This window comes from Schistocerca piceifrons, chromosome 2 (assembly GCF_021461385.2).
Source record: "Schistocerca piceifrons isolate TAMUIC-IGC-003096 chromosome 2, iqSchPice1.1, whole genome shotgun sequence".
Lineage (NCBI taxonomy): Eukaryota > Metazoa > Arthropoda > Insecta > Orthoptera > Acrididae > Schistocerca > Schistocerca piceifrons.
This window is the reverse complement of record NC_060139.1, coordinates 557,771,558-557,784,969: the sequence shown is the minus strand read 5'-3', so window position 1 is coordinate 557,784,969 and position 13,412 is coordinate 557,771,558.

The following is a 13,412-nucleotide window of genomic DNA, read 5'->3' as shown; positions in this document are numbered from 1 at the left end:
GTCGCAGCAGCGGTATGTGCAAGTCCGGTGTCCTGCTGAAAAAGCATATTATCTTCCTGTCGAAGAAATGGCAACAGCGCGGGGATAACAACCTGTGGAATGTAGCGGTCACTGGTTACTTTACGTTGCAGAAACACCAAATGTGGCCTTGAGTTGTGACTGATGGTCCCCCACGCCATGAAGCCAGGGGTTGGGCCAATTCGTCGTGGACGAATACACTCGGGAACAGGTCGCTCACCAGCGTCTCCTCGTACACGTGTACGTCCATCATTCACACACAGACAGATCCTACTCTCATCTCTGAAGAGAACTGAGGCGACTCTTCCACGGAGTAGGTGTCTTGGTGTCCTGGTGGCCTGGCTGGAGATACACGCGATCTTAGTCCTGCTGTAACTAGACGGTTCCCAGTAGCCCTTGGTGACACATCTGGTGCAAAACATGTCCATATTTCTTCCTTGGATGATGTTCGGTGGGCCTTTGCTGCTTGGACAGTGCGTAGATCTTGACGTGCGTCTGTACTATGCAGACGTCTGGAACCTGGTCTGCTAGCGTGGGAATGTTCAATGCACCACTGCTGAAAGTAACGAAACACCACTGACACATTGTGCCCCACATTGCAGCAGCGTCCAACCAACTTCCCGCAAGCTAGCAATGCGACCCTGTTCAAACAGCTAAAGTTGGTCAACAGGCTCTCATTAAACTTTGACAAAACACAGTATACACAGTTCCACACGGTAAATGGAATGACAACATTAATAAATATAGACTTCGATCAGAAATCGGTAGCTAAGGTAGAATATTCAAAATTTCTAGGTGTATGCATTGACGAGGGATTGAACTGGAAAAAACACACTGAAGATGTGCTGAAACGTTTGAGTTCAGCTACTTATGTTATTAGGGTCATTGCAAATTTTGGCGATATACATCCCAGTAAATTAGCTGACCACGCCTGTTTTCTTTCTCTGCTTTCGTATGGCATCATATTCTGGAGTAATTCATCATTGAGTAAAAGAGTGTTCATTGCACAAAAGCGTGTAATCAGAATAGTTGCTAGAGCTCACCCAGGATCATCCTGCAGACACTTATTTCAAGAGTTAGGCATCTTCACTGTAGCCTCACAATATATGTATTCACTTATGAAATTTGTTATTAACAATCCGAAGGAGTTCAAAAGTAATAGCAGTGTACATGGCTACAGCACTAGGAGAAACGATGATCTTCACTACTCAAGGTTAAATCTAAATTTGGCTCAGAAGGGGGTAAATTATGCTGCCACAAAAGTCTTTGGTCACTTACCTAATAGCATCAAAAGTCTGACAGATAGCCATATAGCATTTAAAAGCAAATTAAAAGAATTTCTGAATGGCCTCTCCTTCTACTCATTAGATGAATTTTTGTATATAGTAAGTGGGTAATTTCCCCACCCCCCACCCCAAAAAAATATTACGTGTCATGTAATATTTTGTGTAATGTGATATCTTGTATAGACACCTTTAATTAACCATACACGTTTCACATCATTACGAAGTGTCGTATTCATGATCTACGGAACAAGTACTAATCTAATCTAATCTAATCGGGAGTATGAACTGGTTGGCGGGGCATGTCTGTACCCTAGAATGTATGTCACACACACTGTCCATCTGTAAACGCAGAGTCAAACTAAGAGCACACAGACGGGCTCCTGAGCGCTATCTGATCCGCGATAATCGTGACAAATGAATCTCTAACGCTACAACCCCTCAGTATGCACGCATTATATCCTGGTGCCACTGAACAAACTCTTAGGGGGGGGGGGGGGGGGGGGAATTAAACTATAATTTGGTTCACATAGATAAAAAACGGTTTGAAAGATCTTACATTCGAGAGCAATAGTAAAATAGAAACACTCTTTTAAGATTGATGTACTGAATTTGGAAGGGTATGGAGGTGAAAAAAAAAAAGGCGCAACAGGGAAAAATAGAGTTCATGAAAGGTTATTGGAAACGATCAAAACAGCAAGTGAAAGAGTTAATGCTGAAACACTAACAACAACACAACAGTGAGAGTGCTAAGAGATGGACTTCCTGGCCAGCCAACAGCGGGGTGCGTTATTTTCACCGGCGCCGCATCCGTAAACAAACACAAAGATGCGCTTGCGCAACGAGCGCTGAGCTTCCTGCCAATTACTAGGAGCTCCAGCTGGCGGCTGCAGCTGTGGTCAGATTGTCCCACCTGTCACTGGAACACGAGGAGACTGACGTTCCGGATCGGTGTGCAGTTACGTGAGAGATACTTACGAAGATTTTTGGCTTAAGAAAAATATATAGCCGTGTCTACACGTTGCGCCATTTACCTCAGAAAATGGGCTGATCAGACTGTATTAATCACGTAACAGAGAACTTTTGATGCGAGGAATACAGCGTTTAGCACCTGTTCATGTTTCCAGTGATCTGATCTCGAAAAAATTCGTAAAATATTCCAATTTTAATGACCAGTGCTGCCGGTACTTTCACCTCCATTGAACCATCAATATGCTGGGACTTTGACCCATGGAACGCAGATCGATAAGATTTAACAGGTGTCATGAGAAGTCATATTAATTAGATTGCCAACTGCGACTTATGTCACATTTTAAACTCTAACCATAAGTTTTAACTGCTAGTCTGTTTGTGCGCGGTGACTTTATCTGTAGATCCAAGTATAAAAATATCAATAGCAAATACATAGTATTTAGCCTACAGGTCGTGGGTTTAAGAGACAAATATAGCAAATCCTATAGACATGGTAGAACATAATGCCGGCCGGTGTGGCCGTGCGGTTCTAGGCGCTTCAGTCTGGAACCGCGTGACCGCTACGGTCGCAGGTTCGAATCCTGCCTCGGGCATAGATGTGTGTGATGTCCTTAGGTTAGTTAGGTTTAAGTAGTTCTAAGTTCTAGGGGACTGATGACCATAGATGTTAAGACCAATAGTGCTCAGAGCCATTTGAACTATTTTTTTGGAACATAATTTTTACTTTCAAACTAAATTGAATCAACATAAAACTTCACAGAAAGGCTCATGTATGCAGTTTCGTAATCATGACACGAGCTTCTAGTGATTATGGACTAGGGTTTATGTATCAGTATTACACAGGGAACCATGATGTGGAAACGACCTAGTTGAATATATGTAATAAAGTTTCAGATTTACTATTGGTCTGCTGATGAAGATAAAAAATTTCCAGTAGATATATTATTGTATTAATTTTATTTATCTGTAGAACTTCACAACGTGTTATGTCTACAAGTTGTGAAAATAGCGTCCTCCATCTTCTGTGCACGGATAGCGTCGTTGCAAGAAGTTTGGTCATACTTACTCGAACAACCTCGATGTAGCTCGAACTATGTTACTGGCAAAAAAAAAAAAAAAAAAATCTTGCGAGCTATTTTGTTGTTCATAACTAATTATGTGAAGTAGGAATGTATTGTTTCCCTGTTATTCAACTTATATTTTATTTAATTGCTGGACCATCGACACCAATATGTGTTTTACAGTAATAAATGGCATTGTTAAAGGTACTTCTGCAATCATACTCATCATTTAAAGTCGTAAAATAGTACCTGCAGATTTTATTTAATTGCAATCTCTCATTTATAAATTTCTATGTTAAATTCAAAATTCGCAATTGCCTAGTTATAGAAACCTTCGACCATTCGATTCATGTGTATATTCATATTGTATACTGTAGACTCAGCAGTATTTGGGTTGTAATGCAGCAACTACGTATCCCAGCCCCTAGACCACGAAACCAGTCAAAACGTTTAATATTTCAAGTCTGAGGCTAAGTAGATGAGGGCCACATTTTTTTTTTTTTTTTTTTTTAAAAAAAAAGCCTGCAACAGCTAGGAGCAGCCATCCACTACTGGCACCTTCTGTGCGGAAAATTAAGGCTGGCCAGCAAGTGAACAAAAAGTCTGGCTTGTCATGAAGGAGGTCAAGCTCCGTGCCCATTTCCGGCGCCAGCAGCTAGCTGTTGGGGGCAAGACCTCAGCAGTAATAAAGTACGTGTCTGTCTGCAGCGTTGTTTGTCTCCTCCTAAGGCAAATTATTACTAGAGCCATTCCACGTATTAAGTGATCGGTAGTCCTTACGTTGCGTTACACCGTTCCCGGCGTACTATGGCTGCAGCGGCCCTCCAGAATGTTATTTAAAAGAACCGCTGTGGCAGATTACTTTTCTTGTGACTCAACTCAGAACAAATGTGTTGTAGTATGATTACACAGTGTCGACCATATACGCCACAAGCAGCAATTTGATTAGCCTCAGTTCGCATCGGCTCAATACACACAGCACTGCGAGGTCTGTAATCAGCCGACACGCTGGTTACCTCTAAGGGGAGCGCGAGCCGTCACTGGCCGGTTAGCAGCGCCGCTGACCGCTGGAACGCAGGCTCTGCGGTCTCCTTGCTTTCTCCCCACTCTCTGGCGGCTATATTTTCTATCTGTTGACATACTGTCCATAGGGGTGTCCTTATTGAGAGTGCGCTGGATCTGTTTTTACGAACTTGCTAAAATTTTCATAAAGTACTTACAGTGAGATGACAAAAGTCTTGAGCTATCTCCCAATATTGTGTCGGACCTCCTTTTGCCTGGCGTAGTGCAACAATTCAACGTGACATGGGCCAAAAACGTCACTGGAAGCCCCTGCAGAAATACTGAGCCGTGCTGTCTCTATATTCGTCCACATTGCGAAAGTTTTGCCACTGCAAGACTTTGTCCACGAACTGACCTCTCGATTATGTCCCGTAAATTTCCGATGGAATTCATGTATGGCGATCTAGGTGGCCGGATCATTCACTCGAATTATCCGCAATGTTTTTTACGCCAATCGCAAATAACTGTGACCTGGTGGCATGGCACATTGTCATCCATAACAATGCCATCGTTGTTTGGGAACATGAAGTCCGTGAATGGCTGTAAATGGTCTTCCGGTAGCCGAACATAACCATTTCCAGTCAATGATCGGTTCATTTGGACCAGGGGACCCAGTCTATTCCATACAAAGACAGCCCACATATTTGTGGCGCCACCACCAGCTTGCACAGTGCCTTGTTACCAACTTAGGTCCATGGCTTCGTGGGGTCTGCATCACACTCGAACTCTATCATCGGCTCTTACCAACCCGGGACTCTGACTAGGCCTCGGTTTTGCAGTCGCCTATGGTCCAACCGATACGGTCAGGAGTCCAGGACTGGTGCTAGAGGCGATATCGTGCTGTTAGCAAAGACACTTGCGTCGGTCGTCTGCTGCCTTAGCCCATTAATGCCAAATTTCGTCGCACTGCCCTAACGGATGCGTTCGTCGTACGTCCCACATTGATTTCTGAAGTTGTTTCATGCAGTGTTGCTTGTCTCTTAGCAAGACAACTCTAAGCAAACGTAGCTGCTCTCGGTCGTTATGTAAAGGCCCTCGGCCACTGCGTGGAATTCGTGGCGGGCCGCATGAAACCAGTCAGTAGACTGATGACAAAAAAACAAAAACAAAAAAAAACAAAAAACAAAAATCACTAAAAGCTCTTCTCATTCTCCCTATGTTGTCCGTATCTGTAGACAGCAGTGTGCGATTTTGTCGACCCACCTTCACTCAATGTACTATTTTTTTCCCAACCATGTAGTTTCACTCAGGTCTTGTCAACATTCGCGGCTAATCTCTGCTGACAAATTCAAGGGTGTTGCAGAGTAGATTGTGCTGACAAGGGAACCTCCCCATCGCACCCCCCTCAGATTTAGTTATAAGTTGGCACAGTGGATAGACCTTGAAAAACTGAACACAGATCAATCGAGAAAACAGGAAGAAGTTGTGTGGAACTATGAAAAAAATTAGTAAAATATACAAACTGAGTAGTCCATGCGAAGATAGGCAACATCAGGGACATTGCAAGGCAAGCTGCTCCTTGGTCCCGTGGTCAGCGAGAGCACCTACGGAACGAGAGGTCCTAGGTTCAAGTCTTCCGTCGAGCGAAAATTTTAATTTTTTATTTTCAGTTTATATGACAAACTCTTACGTTTTCATCACTATTTTGGGAGTGATTATCACATCTACAAGAAAACCTAAATCGGGCAAGGTAGAAGAAACTTTTTACCCATTCGCCAAGTGTACAAGATAGGTGGGTCGACAACATATTCCTGCCATGTGACGCACATGGCGTCACCAGTGTCGTATAGAATATATCAGACGTGTTTTCCTGTGGAGGAATCGGTTGACCTATGACCTTGCGATCAAATGTTTTCGGTTCCCATTGGAGAGGCACATCCTTTCGTCTACTAATCGCACGCTTTTGCGGTGCGGTCGCAAAACACAGACGCTAAACTTATTGCAGTGAACAGAAACGTCAATGAACGAACGGACAGATCATAACTTTGCGAAAATAAAGCAAGTAAAATTTTCAGTCGAGGGAAGACCTGAACCAAGGACCTCTCGGTCTGCAGCTACTGACGCTAACCACGGGACCACGGCGCTGCTGAGCTCGCACGTTCCTTGGCGTTGTCTATCTTGCGCATGGACTACCCAGTTTGTATATTTTACTAATTTTTTTCGCGGTTCCACATAACTTCTTCCTGTTTTCTCGATTGATCTGTGTTCAGTTTTTCAAGGCCTATCCACTGTGCCAACTTATAACTAAATCTGAGGGGGGTGCGATGGGAAGGTTCCCTTGTGAGAAAATATTAAGAGAAAAATTCGATACGTTGCGCCGTTTGCTAGTTATTTAATATTGAAGTCAGCCCATCAGATTGTGGCACGCGCAAATTCAGCCTGCCGGAAACAGTGTCGCCAAATGTGTTGTTGGTTTGATTTTCTCAAGCCGAACAAACGTACCTTTTGCTCACCCACTTTAAATTTATGACTTCCGGAAATGGCAAGTTTTAACCGGGAATGAGCATTTGAAAACGTGGTAACTCACGTATCCAGAGATGTTAGTGCATTACCGCATTTTTAACGCGTGGAAGTGCTTGAATTTGCGCGATTATCGACCTGACTGGCTCATTGCAGTGCTAAATAAATCAGAAATGTAATTTATTTCTTAACAGTTATTTCTGAGCGCAAACTCACATGAAGAGATGACCGATATGTACTTCGTTTACGGTTTCACTCAATGCAATGAAATGGCGGATCAACGACGCCTGTGCTGAACTGTTCCTGTAGTGACGACAATCGTATCACAGACATTTGCATCTTTTCACACGCTTTTATAAGGAACCTTAAGCGTTGTACGTTTTGGTGACTGCATATTACAGCTTGTTTCACTCTTCTGACCGTATGAGACGATTTTTGCACAGAGACGAAGGAAACTGGGGTAACAAACTTAATATATCATAATTACTTTATTATTCTGTAACGTGGCACCGGAGACTGTGGCGCCCTTATACCACAATACTCAGAAAGTATCGCTGAAAAGCCTCTTAAACTTTAAACGCGAACTTGCAAAATGCGATTATGATTCCGCCTCAGCTGTAGAGTGTTTAAGAACAATGAAAATTTGTGCTGGGACGGGACTCGAACCCGGATTTTTCACATGTCGCAAGTGGTTGCCTTAACAACTTCGGGTATCCGAACACGCTTCCAGCAGCGGCCCAGATCTCAATTTGTCGTGGTGTCTACTCTCCCTTGTGTTCCCACTATATTAACGTGATGCCCGCACAGTTTTGCATCACCTCGGTTCCGAGAGTTCCGGAACCTGTACAGAAAATTGAAATAGAGATCAACATAAACATCATTTCCGCACTTTTTATTGCTCATGAAAACCACTCTTGTTGTACCACCATACAGCTAGACCTTCAGAGGTGGTGGTCCAGATTGTTGAACACACCGGTACCTCTAATACCCAGTAACACGTCCTCTTGCATTGATCCATCCCTGTGTTCGTCGGTTCATTAGGCATGTTGTTGGGCCCATCTGTACCGCGCTGCATGGTGTCGTGGCTGCAAAGGGACCTCGCCATGGACGTCGGGCGTGAAGTTGCGCATCATGCAGCCTATTGCGTGCAGTTTGAGTCGTAACACGATGTCCTGTGCGGCACGAAAAGCATTATGCAACATGGTGGCGTTGCTGTCAGGGATCCTCCGAGCCATAATCCGTAGGTAGCGGTCATCCACTGCGGTAGTAGCGCTTCGGCGGCCTGAGCGAGGAATGCCATTGACAATTCCTGTCTCTCTGTAACTACTCCATGTCCGAACCAACGCCTGGACAGTTCCCTTGTTCAGAACCCTTCCTAGCACAAAGTAACAATGCCGACGCGTTCGAAACGCGGTATTGACCGTCTAGGCATGTTTGAACTACAGACAACACGAGCCGTGTACCTCCTTCCTGGTGGAATGACTGGAACTGATCGGTTGTCAGATCCCCTCCACCTAATAAGCACTGCTCATTTATGGTTGTTTACATCTTTGGGCGGGTTTAGTGACATCTCTGAACAGTGAAAGGAACTATGTCTGTGATACAATATCGACAGTCAACGTCTGTCTTCAGGAGTTCTGGGAACAGAGGTGATGCAAAACTTTTTTTTTTGTAATAGGTACTCGTTTCCAAGCAGACACACACACACACACACACACACACACACACACACACGCACACACACACACACACACACACACACACACACGGGCGTATATATGCTAAGCTGCTCTCTGCCCTGATTCTGTCTAAAGTATCGCACTCATCTCGTGATACTACAGCCGTGATTCGACTTGCCTTCACAAACATGGTGGAGTAGCTCATGCATGATGATAAACTAAGGAGGAAGGTCGTAGCACAATTCTGCTTAAATAAGAGTCGGCCGCAGCCTCAATTAAATATGAACATTTCTTCATAAAAGGCTTTGCTTGTTAATTACTTGGATCGGGCATTGATAAATGTGATCAATAGATGGAAGAAGGAAGGCGGGGGAGATTTCAATGAGTCACTAAATGTAATTGAATATGTCACTAAATACACTTTCAAAAAACTCCCTGTAAAGTAGTTTGCTTCAACTTTGCAATTTACACCGCAACACTTGAATACAGACTCTAAAAAAGATCGCGGCACACTTGTGAAACCTGCCTGAGACACTTCATGTGCTTTTGTGGGAAATAGATCCAGAAACTGGTATCAGCCACAATATCTGATTTTTCACTAAAAAACGACAAAAGGAATTCGAAATAAATATCTCTGTAACTCTATACAAGACGCTCACCACTTTTAGAGTTGTAGCTGCTTGTTTGAAGGCACTGCCAGAGAAAGTGAAAAATTTCTGAGTTGTACAGCTGTTGTGGTCTTCATCATTTTTCTGAAACGCTGAGTGATCTTAGTTTGTATATGCTACTGGAGTCAGAAACGTTATTCTTCACATCTCGAAGCACACACTGGTGTCTAAGCATGTACAGGAAAAGCAGAACAATTACACAAACATAATTCAAAGCATTGTCTAACAGATGAGAAAGATTGCTGAAATTTTCGGTGAACTTTCGATGACCTGCAGCTGCTAGTCTGGAAATCTCTAAAGCAACAATGGTGGGTGAGAGACAACATCCAGCCTGTCTGAACCAAAGGAGGATGGTCAGATTGAACTTCTCTCTGAACACTCAAACAAAGAAGACATCACGTGAATCTCAGACGTCACAGAACTTTCTGTAGATACTTTACCCCTGTCTTGTTTGAACCAGTCTGTAGAGGCTCCCACGCCATGTGTAAAGAAAGTCTTGCGACTCTCTGACATCAACGAACTTCCTGTGAATGGAACATTCTGATCGGTTCTTGCTTAATTTACCCACCAAACTGCTGCTACTGCTGGTGTGGAAGCACCATCCACCATTTTCTGCAGATAGACTAATTACGAGACTTTCAGTGGTAAAACTATTTTGTACAGATCGAAACAAAACATAGAGCAGACATATTGCACTGACAGTTAAATCTTGCAAAAGTGCTCTACAGATCATTAAATATGGAAAATATCGCCAAATACACTTCTTCAATTACAGTGTTCTGCTACTGTCGAGGAAAACTTGATTCGTTAGCGTAAAACCGATATCCAACTGGGCCAGATCACCACAAACGATTACCATATCGATGTAGCAGACATACTTCGTATCCTGCGCCATGCAAAATCGTCAGCTCTGCATCCTGCATATAGCTATCGAGCATAAGACACTCGTACATATACCATGAATACAGGCAAATCCAAAACAAAAGCACATACGGTGTTTATAGTCGCACCACTGGATACTTCCCGCAAGGTTGGTCAGTCATCCTCCGCGGACAGAGGTCATGAGAGAACTGTCTCTGCACATGGTTGCCTGATGCGCGATCAGAGTACCCTCCACAGACAGTGGTCGCCCTCTGTAATGCTGTACGAAGGCTAGGTTGGCTCCCCCAGCAAAAAAGCGTTTCTGTTTCTGACCCCGACCCACTTGCTTGCTGCCATGTTTTCTATACCCATCTCCAAACTCTGGGATTACAAGAACATATATTTCTTCAAGTGCTATGCCAGAACATCATACCATCTATGCGATGGTTCTCAATCGCAGTCACATAGCAGGATCGCACCAATCGCTTGCTATAATTCCGAAGAGTGGATATTATATCTCTATAAACCCAAACTTAAGCGAAGGGCAGCGAGGTGGGACATGCTGCAAATCACTCAGAAACTAGAAACTTATCTTGTCTGTGAAGATCTCTACGTTAAAACTCGAAAAAATAGAGGAAACTGGAAGTTCCATTCATACTTTTTAACGAATAGCGATGTCATTGATATAACAGATTTCAAATCATCCTTCTACTCTACAAAGTCAACAAAGATGTTTCTCGTGACTACTGAACCAGCAAACGGCTATTCCATCGGTTTCTCATCATCTGGATGCACACAACACACATCACAACCAATGTTCTCTCAACCAAATAAAGACGGGAAGTGTGTAGAATAACAGTAAAACAGTCATCTCGACAATTTACATGGGAGAGAATAATTGTTCAGCACAAATACTCGGCCATATTGAATCTTCTCAAATTTCCGCAGAGAATACTCCCAGCACAAGTGATCAAGAAGGCTGCTCAACACATACTATTAGTTTGCTGTTTACCATCCTAGAGGGCGACATGGTTAGGTCAGTTGCACATTGCACCCCAGCCTCCCCAGTTAACACGGCTCCAGCCATAGGCCAGAAACGTCAATCGTTCCTCCCATGCCACGCACACTCCCGCACCCCAGGTAGAATCGTCCCAGGAAACCAGCCACGTATTTACCACTGTACACACTATTAAATATTATGATTGCAGCCTCAATCTGATGACATTAGACAATGAGTAAAGAAAGCATCGGAAACACTCCTCCTGGCGACTGTGGCTCTGGAAATATGAAAATCTGTACCATTCTTATGACTGGAAATAATTTTCCAAGTAAAAAAAGTCTTTCTTCCATTTGTGGCTATCGCAGTTTTCCATGTCAAATCCATGCCTCCCCTTACGACAGGACATGTCATTTTATTTGTACATGTCGGCACACTGACCACAGTACACTTTCTTTATAGAGCCACCGAGCACAGCGAATCTATCACACACCCCCTACTAAATATAACACTTCGCCAATAACTGAATGCTGGTGACACCGAACAATATTGAGCGAAAATCCGCGTCGGATCTACATGTCTCATTTGTTTTTCTTGTAAGTGGTACTAGTGTGTCAGACAGACGTAATCCTCTTATAAGCGATCAGCTATTTTAAAAAACACGATCGCAGCGATTATATTACTGTCGCCTTGTATAAAAAGCGGTCTTGGTTCTTCTGGCGGACAGAAGTATCATTGACAAAACCCATGCTAAAAACTATTGTATATGAGCTTTATAAATCGAGATATGATATTGCCTCCGACTGAAGTTGTTTTTCACACAAATATCGCGACACTGAATATAGACGAGTGGGTGCGCATCGCCAGCGGTGTAAGCTTGTAATAAAATCATCGAATTTAGAAAATTGTTCGGCTTAGGAGCACGGTATTGGCTGCTATTTGTAACTCCATGATGCTGCCACTAGATATTTCTCACGCTAACAAACAGTATTTGCAATGCATTCTATTCTGAAGCCCTGTCAGAGGTTCTGCGATGTATCCCTTGGGTTATAGGCAAGGGAGAATTATGGTTGATTGAGAATTATCACATACAGTAGATGGTTTTCTATACGAGAAATCACTTAAAAATGCAATGTACAAAATACGCTGGCTTTTCAGATCTATAGTGTTACTCTTTCTGGTAGAAATGCTGTCTGTGATGTGGAATTAAGTTTTTCCGTTCAACCACATACCTGTATTGGGTCTTATGGAGACGTCTTTTAATGATTACAGCCACTAGTGAATCATATTCGTGGTACTCTCATATTTCAAAACGAGTCACCTTTTTTCAAATCTATCTGCTAAAGCACAACTCCAATATGGTTTTGGACAGTCTCTTTGCATCTTGTAACTGTTCCCCAGTCTCTGCAGCTTTGAGCATGTGATCGTCCCATGGGAACATGTTTCGAAGCTCTGCCAACTGTGTACGATGTGTAAGGTCAGCGCCAAACGAAACTTTCTCCTGCAACACAAGGTAGTAATATAAAAAAACGGTACAAGCAGTTATGGAAAATGGAAGAAGGACGAAGATATTGCTACTGCAGTGCAATGAGTCTCCAAACTACATACTGGTACTGGTGCCCCAGGGAGATATTCTTGTAACAAGAAAAAACAGTGTTTTGCATAAAAGGCGAAACCTGTACCGAATGAGTTTAGCTGCAAACACCAAAAAAATAAAAGAACTACAAATACAAAAGATGAATATAACTACTGCAACCTACGTTCATTTGAACCTGCTTTCTATATTCAAACTTTTGTTTCGCTCTGTAAAGCTTACCTCAGAACTTCTCACCATTATCTAACTGAAGATTCCTTCATACCTCAGGATGTCTCCTAGCTACCAATCCCTTCTTTTAGTGAAGTTGTCCCATAAATATACTTCTTCCCAATTCGATTCGGTACCTCCTAATTTGTTATTCGATCTACCTGTTTGATCTTCAGTACCGTGTATGGAATTCTGTTTCGAAAGCTCCCATTCTGTTCTTGTTTGAACTGCTTGCTGTCAACTTTTTGCTTCAGGATAAAGCAATACATCCGAACTGTTAAAATTGTATTAAGGGGCTCCGGAACGCCCTATACTTGGAATGTTAAAATAACGCTTATAAATTACATCTTTCCTCACAAAGTATTTGAGGTAGGAAGATGAACTTTTTACAGATTATTTATTGGTATATGGGCTACAACTTAACACAGGGATTTTACAAAATTTTAGTTCAGTTATTAAAGATGATTTTTTTTCAATTGTAATGAAAATTCACAACATTTTTTTGCAATTTTTTATTTATATATTCAAAAATATACAGTTTTTTGGA